Source organism: Triticum urartu, chromosome 4A (genome assembly GCF_056163025.1).
Source record: "Triticum urartu cultivar PI428250 chromosome 4A, HENAU_Tu73, whole genome shotgun sequence".
Taxonomy (NCBI): Eukaryota; Viridiplantae; Streptophyta; class Magnoliopsida; order Poales; family Poaceae; genus Triticum; species Triticum urartu.
In genome coordinates this window covers 44,794,079-44,800,105 of record NC_141876.1, presented here as the reverse complement: position 1 = coordinate 44,800,105, position 6,027 = coordinate 44,794,079, and positions in this window count along the sequence as shown.

The window sequence follows — 6,027 nt, the reverse complement described above, 5'->3', positions numbered from 1 at the left end:
AGGAGTTTCTCTCGAAAGAAGTAAGTGGGAGGAAAGTAGAACTTGATGAAGTATTACCTCTTGAACCGGAAAATGGCGCAACTCAAGAAAATGTTCCTGAGGTGTCTGCACCGACTAGAGAGGAAGTTAATGATGATGATCAAGATACTTCTGATCAAGCTCCTACTGAAATTCGTAGGTCCACAAGGGCACGTTCCGCACCAGAGTGGTACAGCAACCCTGTCTTGGAAATCATGTTGTTAGACAACGGTGAACCTTCGAACTATGAAGAAGCGATGGCGGGCCCGGATTCCGACAAATGGCTAGAAGCCATGAAATCTGAGATAGGATCCATGTATGAAAACGAAGTATGGACTTTGACTGACTTGCCCGTTGAGCGGCGAGCCATAGAAAATAAATGGATCTTTAAGAAGAAGACAGACGCGGATGGTAATGTGACCATCTATAAAGCTCGGCTTGTCGCTAAGGGTTATCGACAAGTTCAAGGGGTTGACTACGATGAGACTTTCTCACCGGTAGCGAAGCTGAAGTCCGTCCGAATCATGTTAGCAATTGCCGCATTCTACGATTATGAGATATGGCAAATGGACGTCAAAACGGCATTCCTTAATGGTTTCCTTAAGGAAGAATTGTATATGATGCAGCCGGAAGGTTTTGTCGATCCTAAGAATGCTAACAAGGTGTGCAAGCTCCAACGCTCGATTTATGGGCTGGTGCAAGCATCTCGGAGTTGGAACATTCGCTTTGATGAGATGATCAAAGAGTTTGGGTTTACATAGACTTATGGAGAAGCCTGCGTTTACAAGAAAGTGAGTGGGAGCTCTGTAGCATTTCTCATATTATATGTAGATGACATACTTTTGATGGGAAATGATATAGAACTCTTGGACATCATTAATGCCTACTTGAATAAGAGTTTTTCAATGAAGGACCTTGGAGAAGCTGCTTATATATTAGGCATCAAGATCTATAGAGATAGATCAAGACGCCTCATAGGTCTTTCATAAAGCACATACCTTGATAAGATATTGAAGAAGTTCAATATGGACCAGTCTAAGAAGGGGTTCTTGCCTGTGTTGCAAGGTGTGAAATTGAGCTCAGCTCAATGTCCGACCACGGTAGAAGATATAGAAGAGATGAGTGTCATCCCCTATGCCTCAGCCATAGGTTCTATTATGTATGCCATGCTGTGTACCAGACCTGATGTAAACCTTGCCGTAAGTTTGGTAGGAAGGTACCAAAGTAATCCCGGCAAGGAACACTAGACAGCGGTCAAGAATATCCTGAAGTACCTAAAAAGGACTAAGGAAATGTTTCTCGTTTATGGAGGTGACGAAGAGCTCGTCGTAAAAGGTTTCGTCGATGCTAGCTTCGACACAGATCTGGATGACTCTAAGTCACAAACCGGATACGTGTATATTTTGAATGGTGGGGCAGTAAGCTGGTGCAGTTGCAAGCAGAGCGTCGTGGCGGGATCTACATGTGAAGCGGAGTACATGGCAGCCTTGGAGGCAGGGCATGAAGCAATTTGGGTGAAGGAGTTCATCACCGACCTAGGAGTCATACCCAATGCGTCGGGGCCAATCAAACTCTTCTGTGACAACACTGGAGCTATTGCACTTGCCAAGGAGCCCAGGTTTCACAAGAAGACCAGGCACATCAAGCGTCGCTTCAACTCCATTCGTGAAAATGTTCAAGATGGAGACATAGATATTTGTAAAGTACATACGGACCTGAATGTAGCAGATCCGTTGACTAAACCTTTGTTGGGGAACGTAGCAATAATTCAAAATTTTCCTACGTGTCACCAAGGTCAATCTATGGAGTCATCTAGCAACGAGGGAGGAGTGGATCTACATACCCTTGTAGATCGTGCGCGGAAGCGTTCAAGAGAACGGGGTTGATGGAGTCGTACTCGTCATGATCCAAATCACCGATGATCCTAGCGCCGAACGGACGGCACCTCCGCGTTCAACACACGTACGGAGCAGCGACGTCTCCTCCTTCTTGATCCAGCAAGGGGGAAGGAGAGGTTGATGGAGATCCAGCAGCACGACGGCGTGGTGGTGGAAGTAGCGGGATTCCAACAGGGCTTCGCCAAGCGCTGCGGGAGGAGGGAGATGTGTCATGGGAGGGAGAGGGAGGCGCCAGGGCTTAGGTGTTGCTGCCCTCCCTTTACCCCACTATATATAGGGCCAAGGGAGAGGGGGGCGCAGCCTTGGCCCTTCCTCCAAGGAAGGGTGCGGCCAAGGGAGGAGTCCCTCCTCCCCAAGGCACCTCAGAGGTGCCTTCCCCTCTTAGGACTCTTCCTTTCCCTCATCTCTTGGCGCATGGGCCTCTTGGGGCTGGTGCCCTTGGCCCATATAGGCCAAGGCGCACCCCCTACAGCCCATGTGGCCCCCCGGGGCAGGTGGCCCCACCCGGTGGACCCTCGGGACCCTTCCGGTGGTCCTGGTACAATACCGGTGACCCCGAAACTTGTCCCGATGGCCGAAATAGCACTTCCTATATATAATTCTTTACCTCCGGACCATTCTGGAACTCCTAGTGACGTCCAGGATCTCATCCGGGACTCCGAACAACTTTCGGGTTACCGCATACTAATATCTCTATAACCCTAGCTCCACCGAACCTTAAGTGTGTAGACCCTACGGGTTCGGGAACCATGCAGACATGACCGAGACGTTCTCTGGCCAATAACCAATAGCGGGATCTGGATACCCATGTTGGCTCCCACATGCTCCACGATGATCTCATCGGATGAACCACGATGTCAAGGACTTAATCAATCCCGTATACAATTCCCTTTGTCTATCGGTACGATACTTGCCCGAGATTCGATCGTCGGTATCCCGATACCTTGTTCAATCTCGTTACCGGCAAGTCTCTTTACTCGTTCCGTAACACATCATCCTGTGATCAACTCCTTGATCACATTGTGCACATTATGATGATGTCCTACCGAGTGGGCCCAGAGATACCTCTCCGTCACACGGAGTGACAAATCCCAGTCTCGATTCGTGCCAACCCAACAGACACTTTCGGAGATACCCGTAGTGCACCTTTATAGCCACCCAGTTACATTGTGACGTTTGGCACACCCAAAGCACTCCTACGGTATCCGGGAGTTGCACAATCTCATGGTCTAAGGAAATGATACTTGACATTAGAAAAGCTTTAGCATACGAACTACATGATCTTGTGCTAGGCTTAGGATTGGGTCTTGTCCATCACATCATTCTCCTAATTATGTGATCCCGTTATCAACGACATCCAATGTCCATGGTCAGGAAACCGTAACCATCTATCGATCAACGAGCTAGTCAACTAAAGGCTTACTAGGGACATGGTGTTGTCTATGTATCCACACATGTATCTGAGTTTCCTATCAATACAATTCTAGCATGGATAATAAACGATTATCATGAACAAGGAAATATAATAATAACTAATTTATTATTGCCTCTAGGGCATATTTCCAACAGTCTCCCACTTGCACTAGAGTCAATAATCCAGTTCACATCGATATGTGATTAACACTCAAGGTCACATCCCCATGTGACTAACACCCAAAGAGTTTACTAGAGTCAATAATCTAGTTCACATTACCATGTGATTAACACTCGATGAGTTCTGGGTTTGAACATGTTATACTTGTGAGAGATGTTATAGTCAACGGGTCTGAATCTTTCAGATCCGTATGTACTTCGCAAATTTCTATGTCATCTTGTAGATGCAACTACTACGCTACATTTGGAGCTATTCCAAATAACTGTTCTACTATACGAATCCAGTTTACTACTCAGAATAATCTGGATTAGTGTCAAAGTTTGCATTGGCGTAACCCTGTACGACGAACTCTTTTACCACCTCCATAATCGAGAAAATTCCTTATTCCACTAGTTACTAAGGATAAATTTGACCGCTGTCTTGTGATCCATTCTTGGATCACTCTTGTACCCCTTGACTGACTCATGGAAAGGCACATTTCAGGTGCGGTACACAGCATAGCATACTGTAGGGCCTATGTCTTAAGCATAGGGGATGACCTTCGTCCTTTCTCTCTATTCTGCCGTGGTCGAGCTTTAAGTCTTAACTTCATACCTTACAACTCAGGCAAGAACTCCTTCTTTGACTGATCCATCTTGAACACCTTCAAGATCATGTCAAGGTATGTGCTCATTTGAAAGTACCATTAAGAATTTTGATCTATCCTTATAGATCTTGATGCTCAATGTTGAGTAGCTTAATCCAGGCTTTCCATTGAAAAACACTTTCCAAATAACCCTATATGCTTTCCAGAAATTCTACGTCATTTCTGATCAACAATATGTCAACAACATATATTCATCAGAAATTCTATAGTGCTCCCACTCACTTCCTTGGAAATACAAGTTTCTCATAAACTTTGTATAAACCCAAAATCTTTGATCATCATCAAAGCATACATTCCAACTCCGAGATGCTTACTCCAGTCCCTAGAAGGATTGCTGGAGCTTTGCATACTTATTAGCATCTTTCGGGATTGACAAAACCTTCCGGTTTGTATCACATACAACCTTTCCTCAAAAAACATCGAGGAAACAATGTTTTGACATCCTATCTACAAGATTTCATAAATAATGCAGTAATCGCTAATATAATTCCAACAGACTCTTAGCATCGCTACGAGTGAGAAAGTCTCATCGTAGTCAACTCCTTGAACTTGTCGGAAAACATCTTAATGACAAGTCGAGCTTTCTTAATGGTGATACCTACCATCATTGTCCGTCTTCCTTTTAAAATCCATCTTTACTCAATAGCATTATGACCATCGAGCCGTTCTGCCAAATTCTACACTTTGTTTTCATACATGGATCCTCTCTCGGATTTCTTGGCCTCGAGCCATTTATCGGAATCCGGGCCCACCATCGCTTCTCCATAGCTCGTAGGTTCATTGTTGTCTAGCAACATGACTTCCAAGATAGGATTACGTACCACTCTGAAGTAGTATGCATCCTTGTCATCCCACGAGGTTTGGTAGTGACTTGATCTGAAGTTTCATGATCACTATCATAAGCTTCCACTTCAATTGGTGTAGGTGCCACAGGAACAACTCCCTGTGCTCTGCCACACACTAGTTGAAGAGACGGTTCAATAACCTCATCAAGTCTCCACCATCCTCCCACTCAATTCTTTCGAGAGAAACTTTTCCTCGAGAAAGGACCCGATTCTAGAAACAATCCCTTATTGCTTTCGAATCTGAGACAGGAGGTATACCCAACTGTTTTGGGTGTCCTATGAAGATGCATTTATCCGCTTTGGGTTCGAGCTTATCAGCCTGAAACCTTTTCACATAAGCGTCGCAACCCCAAACTTATAAGAAATGACAGCTTAGGTTTCTCTAAACCATAGTTCATATGGTGTCATCTCATCGGAATTACATGGTGCCCTATTTAAAGTGAATGTGGTTGTCGCCAATGCCCAACCCATAAACTATCGTGGTAATTCGATAAGAGACATCATGGTATGCATCATATCCAATAGGGTGCAGTTATGATGTTCGGACACACCATCACACTACGGTGTTCCAGGCTGTATTAGTTGTGAAACAATTTCCACAATGTCTTAATTCTGTGCCAAACTCGTAATTCAGATATTCATCTCTATGATCATATCATAGATATTTTATCCTCTTGTCACGACGATCTTTCAACTTCACCCTGAAATTACTTGAACCTTTCAATAATTCAGACTTGTGATTCATCAAGTAAATATAGTCAACATCTACTCAAATCATCTGTGAAGTAAGAACATAACGATATCCACTACATGCCTCAGCACTTATTGGATTGCACACATCAAAATGTATTACTTCCAACAAGTTGCTTTCTAGTTCCATTTTACTGAAAACGAGGCTTTCAGTCATCTTGCCCATGTGGTATGATTTGCATGTCTCAAGTGATTCAAAATCAAGTGAGTCCAAACGATCCATCTGTATAGAGTTTCTTCATGCATATCTACCAACAAACATGGTTCGCATGTCTC